Here is an 11,381-nt window from a genome sequence, read left to right on the forward strand (position 1 = left end):
AGTATTTTGAGGTAGTTTTTTAAGAATAAATTAAAAATTTGGTTTAAATTTATAGGATATTGATCAAATAATTAAAATCAATTCTAAAACGGCATAGGGCATATAGAGAAGATGATAAGCAAAGTCGAATCCCTTTTCAAACAGTCACACAGTTAAATTTCTAATACAAGTTTGCTGGACAAATTTTTTTTTTTTTTCTATGCAATTATTCTGGCCAAATGAAACATTTTTGTTTCATTGAATAATTACCACCGGTAATTATTTAACTCAGAAGTTAAGAGTGTATTAATAATAAAAAAACTACCACCGGTTAACTACTACCGGTAATTATACAACTTAGAAGTTAAAAAGATATTAAGAATTAAAAAAAAATTAGTTATGATATAAAAACTATATTTAAAAGCAAAAATACATAAAGCTATACAAAAAAATTATAATTAGTCAACATAAAACTTACGATTTGAATCCTCAGAACACTTATCTCTCAATTCTTTAAAAGATTTACCATTTGTAACATTAACTTCTTATTCTATTACTACAACATAAAAGTTTCTGTTTATGTATTGTATTTTTTTCGTATTTTAGTTTTTCGTTAAGTTGTTTACTTAGAATTAGTACTTCCCAGTGGGCACAGGACCTAAATAAGACGTCTTTTGAACGTTCAAAAGACGTCTTTTTTACATCTTGTGCCCACTGGGTTGTACTCTATGTAAATACTCCTTGAAATGTAAAATCTATTTTTGAATACATTTAACTTGATTTGATTTAAATGGTTCGTTTAAAAAAAATTTCCTTTTGTTTCAGGAGAGGCAACCAAGTTCAAAACCTCTACTGGCTTCTTTTCATCCTTCATTTTTCAGGCAGTTTTTTAAGAAAATTGTTAATAGGTTCAGAAGTTGTTAGAAGAATATTAAGCAATTCTATGTTTGCAGAAAAACGTGACTGTTTCTTTGCATGATTTTCTTGGAATCTTCAACCATCTTTATTTCGTGCTTCTTGAGATTCTTGGAGGAGCTGTTCAGTTTAAAAAATACATGACTTTATGATTTCCGTACTATGCATTAAATCTTTGCGCACTATAACAGGCATGCAGTACCAAATATATAAATCTAGATACTGAGTTCTAGTTACGGAACAAAGTTTTTCAAGTTCGACACAATTAATATCATAGCCAGAAAATAGCTTTTTTCATCAAACACTAATTTTTTTAATCAATTTGACGTCTAACCCTGTAATCTTAACTTTTTAAATTAATTCAAAGTCTAATCTCTCCGTTCGTTTCCAGATTTAGAAAAAAAAAACCTGCGAGCTGCGTTGCTTTGATTTGTATTGTCATAACCAGGTTTCGTATGTAGCAAATTGTGTTTTACAATATAGTTAGATTCACCAAGAGTACTCAGTGTTGGAAGAAGTTCAAATATTTCTATATAAACTTTGTGAGGTTCTATTGCAGTTAATTTTCGTGTTTCTTTTAAAAATAAAAACAAACTTGATTAAAAGATATTAAAAATAATATATTTTAATCAAGTATATAAAGTTAAGAAAACTTCTAAGATATTCTTGCTGAATCACTTTAAAATAGTGCATGATTTGTTTACAAAACCTATGCTGAGGCATTTGAACAACTTTTAGTCGTGTTCTTACTTCAAAAGAATTTTACTGCAACTTTACAGCCAACAGAAGCATAAATTAAATAAATTATATTGTTCTGTTAGCAGTATTAAATAAATTATGATATTCAAAAATTTATTTGACTCTTTTTTCAAATTAATCAACAAACTGAAGGTTTACAAGAAATTTGCAAAAATAGAAAAATCAGAAAAACTGTATAGTTCTGGACGATATTTTTCGTTATGATGATCCAAAAAGACACAAATTAATGTGTAATAAGATGTGTAAAGAGTTAAAAATGTCTCGTATTTTGTAGAAACCACATTTTTCCAAAATACTTTGCACTTAACAAATTGAGCTGCACCAGGAAAAGATATGTGGACAAAAGGGGATCCATGGGGAACACCACATGCTATATTTGTTAATTGCAATGAAGATTTCTTTTTATAAACATATTGTTTTTAACCAATTTAGGGTTTTATCGCTCAAACCATAGCTTTCCAGGTTTTTTAATAAAGTATGGTAAATAATAGTATCAATAACTTTTGACAAGTTAATGAATATGTCTCGTATGAATTGAGAATTCCTAAAGGAGTCAGAAATAATCTACATTACTTATATGTTTATTGAACGCCAAGTGGAACAAATTTTTATGAGGTTCCTCATGCACCATCTCAGATTTTGCCGAAGTTTTTCATTTTGTACATATACATAACACAAGCATGTTTTGAAAATTTTAGATCATTATCTAATAATTTTCTTAAGAAGAAACTATTTAAATTGAGGGAATTAAATTTGCACGAAATTTCACTTTATAAGCAAAAAGGTTTTTTTCATCGTTTTTAACAGAAAGAGTTGATTTTATATTTCAATTATTTAAAATAGCAAGTGTGCTATAGAGTGAAAGACGTCAAGTGTACTATAGAGTGAAAGACATCAAGTGTGCGATAGAGTGAAAGACATCAAGTGTGCAATAGAGTGAAAGACATCAAGTGTGCTATAGAGTGAAAGATAGCAAGTGTGCTATTCTTTTAAAATAACAAAAAATTAAAAGTCTGGCATCTTAGCTTTTTCCCTAATTCCCACGCTAAAGTTGATATTTTTTTTTTGGAATTGAAACTTTTTGTTTTTTTAAGGAGCTTAATCTTAAAAACTAGTTAAAAAATTAATACAAATCAAATTTTATGTTAACCTATACGTATTAACAAAAAGTTCAGTTGATTAGAGAGATGGATTCAAAGTTATAATTTATCAAAGTGATCCGAATTAGGATTTTTAAAAATTGATCTCCAATCCAAAGCATCTGTTACCTATGATGGCACCTTTTTTTATTATTATTAAAAATTCATATAGGCATTAATCGTAAAATCCCTAATTTTACGTTTTCTCAAAATTAGAAGTTTATATTATTTATTTTCTCCTTTGATAAGATTTCTGCGACCTAATGAAAGCACGGCCCACCGTGATTGGGCTACGAAGAGAATTTTTTTCTTTTAAATTTACTTTTTTTCTTATAAATTATGTATTTTTACATATAAAAATTATTCATATTTAATTTTAATTTATTACTTGATGGCTTTTCTAATGAACGGACGTGTTTTTTTTTGAGGGTGGTCAATAAAATAATAATAATAAAAATAATAACAAAGTTATCAAAATAAAATAAATAAACCAACAAATAAGAATGGCAGTTACACTATTGGAAATAACAAAGATAATGAAAGACATGTTTGACGAATTTGAAAAGAACCAGAAGTGATCCTGAAAAGACAAGACGTAAATTTTGCCAATATAGCAAACGCAAATTCAAAAATAACAAACGAATGTTTTGATTAGGGTGGCCATCTGCGAATATTTAGCCGGGACAGTTCCGTATTTTTACAAAATGTCCCGTGTCCTTTATTTGACCACATTTGTCCCGTATTTTTGAATTATTTAGTGCAAATTTAACTTTTTAATTTTTAATGAAAATTTTAACGTTTTTTTTAAAAACAAATTTGCAAATTATGATGTCGTCGAATTACTATCGAATTTCGAATTTTGAATTTTGTCGTATTATCTTAACCTGAAAAGGTTAAGATAATACGTTGAAAGTTTTTTAAAGTGACAAGAAATTGTATTATTATTATTTTAATATTTAAATTTATATTTGTTATTCCTAAATAAGAATAAACTAGCTATGTTAGATAAGATAGTAAGTAAAAAATATACAATTAAGATTGTTTTAATTAGTAATTTGACTTTCTTAGAGCATTATGTCTGAGAAAAAGAAACAAAAAACTCAATGGAGTGACAAATATGCAACTGAATTTAAATTTATTAAAAAAGTGATCGGAAACGACAGACTTTAAAGCAAACTGCACATTGCAGTTTGCTTTAAGCTGAGACTGATTAAGCAAGCAGAAACTTCTTTCATAACTTTTTTTTGCTGATAGACTTAACTGAAGTTCTCAATTCCTTTTCAACTAATAATTTATGCATAGATGAATGAATTATTTTCAAGTGGTATCTCATACTAGATGTTAAACCCTTAGCAAGTTTATACATTTTTCGGCACTTTTTGGAAATTGTATTGACACTACTTCACCATCTTTATTAGTTGGTTCTTTTTCAGAATAATCACAAATAGCAGAACTAGTTTTGGGCATTTTACATACAAAAAAGAAACAAATATAAAAAAATATGTCATAAACACCTTTACAATATAGATAATATGCTTTATTTTTTATAATAGAAAAAAGATATGTATAAAATGAAATAAAAAAAAACAAAAAAAAACGTAGTGTCTTCGTAGAGCGCAATGCCCTCTACGTACCCATAGGCTGCTCAGAGCGCATTATTGTACACGCATACGCAAATACCTTATTAGAACATTAGTGCTATTTATATTTCACAAAAAAGCTGGTTGGATAAGCAGTGAAATCGAAATCGAAAATTATTTACTAAAGAAACAATATATGCAATTTGTAAAGTAAATGTTTTAGATAAGAACATTCTATTGCCATCAAAATGCAACGACAACACTTATTTGGAGAGTCACTATTTTCATCAGTTCAATGCAGTGTTTATTTGATTGAAATATTTTAGATAAGTTCTAAGCAATCCATTATGGCTTGCCAGCATCTATCTAAAATAATCATGAATTTATTACTTTAAAAGTAATTGTTTTTTTAGCAATTTATTGAGAAAAACATTCTAGTTCATGTGCATAAGTAAACTCAGGTAACGTTTTTAGCTTATAGTTGGTACGCGGAAATAGCGATTTACGGAACCGAATTTTGTGTTGAAATTCTGTGACTCATATTTTTTTACTTTTTTTTAGGTAGTGTAAGGCAAACGTATTTTCGAGGAGTTTCTTTTTACAAACATATATACACATAGTGTATTTTTGGAAAGAAGAAGAGTTAAGCTTGTTTTTGGTGTTGCTTTTATGTATGGCTGTTATACCATTTTTTTGAGTATTTCGCTCATAAAAAATAGGTTAATGTTTACTTGTTAAATTCTTGTCAAAGGACTCTTTATTCCGCTTTTTTGATTTTTTAAATAAGTTTTTACATGCATTTTCTTTGCATCTACCAAATTTCATCAAAAAATATTATGTAGCAGATAATTAAATTAGTCTAGCACTTTTAGTACCTAATTTCTATTTTTTTCGATTTTTTTAGCAGATTTCCCGTCATTTTTTTTTTTGAATAGGTTTAGATAAAAGTTTTTTTTTAAAACATCTATACACATAGTATATTTTTGGAGAGAAGAAGAGTTAAGCTTGTTATTTGTGTTACTTTTATGTACGGTTGTTACACCTTTTTTTGAGTATTTTTCTCATGAAATTTATGTCGATGTTTACTTGTTAAATTATTGTCGAAGGAATCTTTATTCCGCTTTTTTGATTTTTTAGATAAATTTTTACATGCATTTTCTTTGCACCTGCCCAATTTTAAGAAAAAATATTATGTAGCAGATAGTTAAATCAGTAAAACACTTTTGGTACCTCATGTTTTTCGAAAATAGCCGAGATAGGGTGGGGTTAGAGAGGGGTTTTTTTATCTTTTAAAATATTTACTGCATGTTGTTTCACTTAGATTTTAAGTAATTTAAAAAATGAACAATATTGATAACATGGCTACTCAAACAGATAGTAAGTTCGTTTGTTTTTTCATAATAATTTTATTGTTTATTACTTTTACAAGTTTGTTTTTTGTTAAACTTTTAAAAATCATTCACTAGATTAAACCTATTCAAGACTTTTTTTTAAATAACACCTTATTTTGGTATTTGCACCATTATTTTATTTGCTATTTACACCATTACTTTTCCTTGTTCATTACAAATTATTTTATTGGATTAGTTTTTTTGAATTTGTTGCCAAAACTGCTTTTTTTTTAATTACACCTTTTTTAACTTTAGCTTCATCATCATCTGATGCAGTTGGTTAAAAAGCTTTTTCTTTATTAGCTATTTATACTACTATTCTTTAAAGTTATACTATAAGTTTAATCCCTTTTTTTATTTAATTTGATTACACCTTTTTTTTCTTCTTCTGGTTTCATCAAAATCTGCCACAGTAGATAAGTTATAAAAAAAATTTTTTCAGCTCTGTATAGAGCTAATGCCAAAATCAAAGTTATTTCGGTTAATTTTTTCATCTTTAGCTTTGTCACCACCACATGCTATGGTTGGTAAGCTTGAAAGCTATTTTTTTTTAAACAACTGTGCATAGATTTGTTGGCAAAAACTATGTATTTTTTGTTCTTTACATCCTTTTTTTACCTTTACTTTTATCTACATTGAGTACAGCTGGTATGTTGATCTTTTATCATTTATCTATTGTATAATACTTAGTCTTTTTACTATTGTTTAAATCATTACACAAACATTTCTTATGTTTCCTTCTTGTTTAGATGCGGGCTTATTGTTTCATCAATCTTTGAGATTCTGTAAGTCATGAGTAACATAATTTTTGGTGTTATTTATAATAAAATAAATGTAAATGCTTAAAAAGTATTATAATACAAAAAAAATTTTATTGTCTTTTAACATTTACTTGTTGTAGAATACTTTATCTTTTGTTATTGTTTAAATCATTATACAACCTTTCCTAATGTTTACTTGTGTAATAATATTTTCATTATATACTTAGTCAATAAAGTTGTTACACATTATGCAAAACTTATTTGATGGTTGTTACTTATTCACTTACTATAGTCAAATTTAAGGTGTTTTGTTTTGATATACAGTTTTCTTGTTATTTTTAGTCCAAATATTTCAGCCTTCCACTGGTAAGTTTGTATATTTCAATTTCGGTTATGTTTATATAAGTAGAAATTTAAAGATGTATGCTTTGGTTTAATTCATATGTTTTTTATCTCAAGTACTTTCTTCAATGAATGTGATTAGTAAATTTAAAAACTATTACTTTTTTTAACTTGTAAAAGATTTATTACCAATATCATTTTTTTTGGATAACAACATAACAATCAATTCTTTTTCAGTAGTGTACAGATTTAATCCCATTTTCAACTTTTTTTTGTTTGTTTGTTTATTTTAATTGATTAATTAATTGTTGTTGTTTTTTCTGTTAATTACCTTTTTTAACTTAAGCTTCCTTGACACCTACTGCGGATGTCGATGTCATTTCTTTCGTTATGGGTATACTATAGATTTAATATTAATTTCAATTTTTTTCTTGTTGATTACAGGTTTTTTTTACTTTTAGTTTCATCATAGTTTCATGTGCCACAGTTGTTTAGAAGTTTAGAAGCTATTTCTTTGTTCACTGTGAGATCTAAAAAAAAATTCTATTTTAAAAACAATTACTAATTGCAAATCTAATCCTGCTGCATTATTTTGTAGAAATACAAATTTTTTGGGAAAGAGCTGCTCCAAAATATTTAAAATCAATTACTACTTTATGTTTCATTGATGGCCAACTGACAGAAATGATTTCTGCTTGTCTTAATGCAACCGAGAATGTCTTTGTTCGACAATATAAAAGATATTTCTCTCTTTCTATTATTACAACACTCAAGAAAGAGACAGCTAGTGCAAGGCTTCACAATCTTCTGCTGTTGTATTAGGGGAGTTAATATTTTCTTAGTTTGAATATGAAATAATGTAAAAATGCTTGAAAAATAAGTTCTGCAATTTTTGTGGCTTGCAAACAAGTACCGCAAGTTTTGTGGCTTGTAAATTATTTTGATAGACGGCTCTGGCTTACCTTCACGTGGTGTCTGTCGTTAAAAATAGTTTATTTTAATTCATAAATGGAATTTAAAGCATAAATCATTTACTAAAAGCCAAGGCAATAGCTATTACTTTTTGTATTTCAAAATACTTGCTGCTCTTGTGTTTTTTTAGGTTGGAGTGTGTAGTCTTTTCCTTTACATGACAAAATGATACATCTTGTAATGTGGTAAAACAGTTTTTTATACTGTTTTATATGTATTTATAAAAAAGCATTTTTAAACATTTTTTGTTAATTTCTCATTAAAATATTTTTTTAGGTATGGGGCGAAAGGGGGGCCGCATACGCCCCCTCCCATGTATTAAAATAGATTTTTTATTTTTTATACTAGAATTAATTATTACAGTAAAGATTGAAATATTTAAAAGAATAAAACTTTGATAGAGTGTGTTATACTTTACCCACAACCAAACACCCAACTTTAAGATAGACGTGTGATGTGGAATAAAATAATAACAAATTGGTGTATAAAAATATTTATAATTTTATTAAAAAAACACTCTTTTATGAAAAAAGGATGTATTTTTGTGAGGTATAGGTGGTGGATTACCAGCCCTCCTGAATCCCTTGATGCGCCCTTTATCTTGAAAATAGTTTGAAATTATAGCCCTTTTTTACATTTATCTTTTGATACCAAGTTAAAGATATTTAAATAAGAATTGGCAAAGTTATAACAATTTATGTGAAAAAATATTTTTTTGACCACAGTTTTATCAAAAATTCCATATATCGAAAATTTCCCACTAAAAACGTCATAACTATTTACACAATTGTCCGATTTTCATAATTTGAAATACTGTATTCGAGGGCTTTTTAATGATATATAACATTCTTGTGTTTAACCAATTTTAAAAAATCAGTCTATGTACCTTTTTATGGTTGTCTCTAGATTACGTGTAGATGTCATAGATATCGACTTGTAATTTTATATGTGTTCTTGTTTATATTATGGTAAAGTAGTTAATTTAGGGTATTTACTGTTTATTACTATAAAATATCTGTTTTTACTATATAGGATAAAAACTTGTGTATTAGTAATACTTTTTATATTATAAAGCATATAAAATCTCATAAGCCATAAATAAAAATGGGTGCAACTAACTTTATTATTAGATTAAAAATTTTTTTTAATTTTTTGTTTTGAAATAAACATAAATTTACTATTTTTTAAAATAATAAAAACAGTATGATTTTCCAAAGAAAAAACAAGAACCATGTAGTGACTGACAGACCAAATTTGCTTTATCAATGACACAAGTTCAGAAAATATTACATTTAGTACAGTCATTAGTAATAATAATAGCAATATTACATACTTAATATAAATTTTTTAAGTTTCTTATAATAATATAAATAAAAAGTATATATTTAACTTTAATAAAAACTTTATTGGTATAAATTGCAACAATACTAATGATTGAATATTTTGATGTAGATTGCTAATATTTTGACATCAATAAATTTTGTTCTCATAACTTTGACATCATAAACTCTATACCCTTTTCCCATTTAAACATATCCTTTTTACAAAGGCACTTTATCTTATGAAATTATTATTATATAAATTATGACCACACTGTCATGATATATAACGCAGGAACTTTAAAAATTATAGTAAATAATCATTTAAATCTGAATTATAAAAAGTTAACTGAAATGATGTTACCGATAAAAACAATATTAACTCCAGCTTTTGAAAATGTTGCTCATGAACTTAATTCTAAAATTCCATTAATAAAAATTTACCTTGCTCTATTACAACCTTTTTCACGGAAACTTGAAAGTTAAATATATATTATAAATACTATTATTTTTTCTCTAAGTTTATCTATATCTACCCCAACCTTTTTATCCTGAAACTGCTAAATTGCATTATGCTGATACCAAATCATCTGTTTCTTTATGCTTAACGTACCTAAATAACTAAAACTGAACAATATGCTCTATATTGCCCATACTAAAATCTTTCACAACACGTCCTATCAGATACGCTTACTATTATTAATCACTTTTTCATATCAAAAAAATCTTTTTAAAGCTTCTTATCTTACCTTTTAGAGTCACATTGAACATCTATCTGATCATCATCTCTGTTATTCATTTCAGATGCAGAACATCATTATCATTTCCATTGTTTCATTGTAATACATCATAACACTCTGGGTGCATGTAGTGTACAACTTTACTTTTAAATGTAGCTTTACTTATCTTTAGCGGTTTAGCATTATAGACATTTCTAACACCTCTTGCTGTTAGAAATGTCAATAATGCTCTAAACTTGTCCCAGTCACATCTAACTTTTGTCAATGATTTGGCTTCACAAGCTGATCCAATTTTATCTCCAAGATAAACACAATTAATCCACACACCTTATATTTTCACAACTACTTTTTTCAATCTCTTTTTGGACTGCTCTGTATTAAGCATAAGTACATATCCTATATTCAAAATCAACAACAATGCCAACAATTGCAAATAAAACTTGCAATTAATTTTTTTTTACCAACTAAATTTGGCCACTTTACAGTATTTTTTAATTGCGTATGCTTGACTTTAAAATGCATAATATTTATTATATTTAGATCAAAGATAATGGAAAAAATTTGGATCAAATTGACAGTCTTAAAATAAAATTGACACACACGCATATATATTTGTATATTTCACTAATAAAAATAGGAGAATATACATTCTATTTTTTAAATATGAACAAGATAAAATTAATTTAAATAAACTAATGAAAGGTATTTGCTTACATTTATGTAGACTGCAAAATCTGTTTGAAATGCCAAAGTCTTGTTCATAAATACTTTAGATCAATGCTGGCATACCATAATGGTTTGTCAGTAATACTCTTAAATATTATAATCAAATTATATGACAATCAAATGTTGTTATAAATATCTAAAATAAAAAAAAGCGAAAATTTTTAATTTAATGTTTACAGTTCCACAATTGTGTGGCTAAGATGATACTGCATTGAATAATTTCTTAAATAATGAAAAATTTAAACTAAACATTTACAATCGGATGTTTTTAGAGTTCAAACTATCCTTGACTACATTAAGAGTTTATTTTTCAAAATGCGGTGTGATGAGCAACTTTGTTTTAATGTACTACTTTAAATATTATTTGCTTTACAAAATAATTTTTATGTGATTTGCAATTTATTATTTTTGAACTTATAAAAATTAATTTTTTTTTCTGTTGTTTGTATTTAAAGTTACTTGTTATTATTAGTCATTTGTTACTTTTTGCTTATTCCACATCTTGAAAATAAACTCTTCACTTGTAAATGATTTTATATAAGGGTTCTCCTTCTAAACTTTAATGAAACTTTATTTATAAAATGTTATACAAAAAACATAAAGAAAAAGTATTGTTATTGTTACTATTCCCAACTTAACTAATGCAAAATAAACATAGACGTAAATCATGTAAAGGCGTATCTCCTAAGCACACATAATGAAAATATCTGAAACTTTTCAACCATTTTGTTTTTAATCTTTTCCCTAAATTCTTATCG

The 11,381-nt window shown here is 26.5% G+C and overlaps 1 long non-coding RNA gene across 2 annotated transcripts; it reads left to right on the plus strand.

Moving 5' to 3' along the window:
* The first annotated feature begins 5,580 nt into the window (after positions 1 to 5,580).
* LOC136078319 (uncharacterized) lies at positions 5,581 to 10,959 on the plus strand. 2 transcript variants are annotated; one of them, XR_010637720.1, is made up of 5 exons: positions 5,581 to 5,749; positions 6,264 to 6,290; positions 6,513 to 6,548; positions 6,867 to 6,890; positions 10,896 to 10,959. It is a non-coding gene; the product is annotated as an uncharacterized LOC136078319 (long non-coding RNA). The 2 variants fall into 2 exon arrangements; XR_010637719.1 differs by lacking the exon at positions 10,896 to 10,959 and having other exon boundaries at positions 6,867 to 8,173.
* The last annotated feature ends 422 nt before the right edge of the window (positions 10,960 to 11,381 follow it).

This window comes from Hydra vulgaris, chromosome 03, assembly GCF_038396675.1.
Source record: "Hydra vulgaris chromosome 03, alternate assembly HydraT2T_AEP".
In the NCBI taxonomy this organism is placed as follows: Eukaryota; Metazoa; Cnidaria; class Hydrozoa; order Anthoathecata; family Hydridae; genus Hydra; species Hydra vulgaris.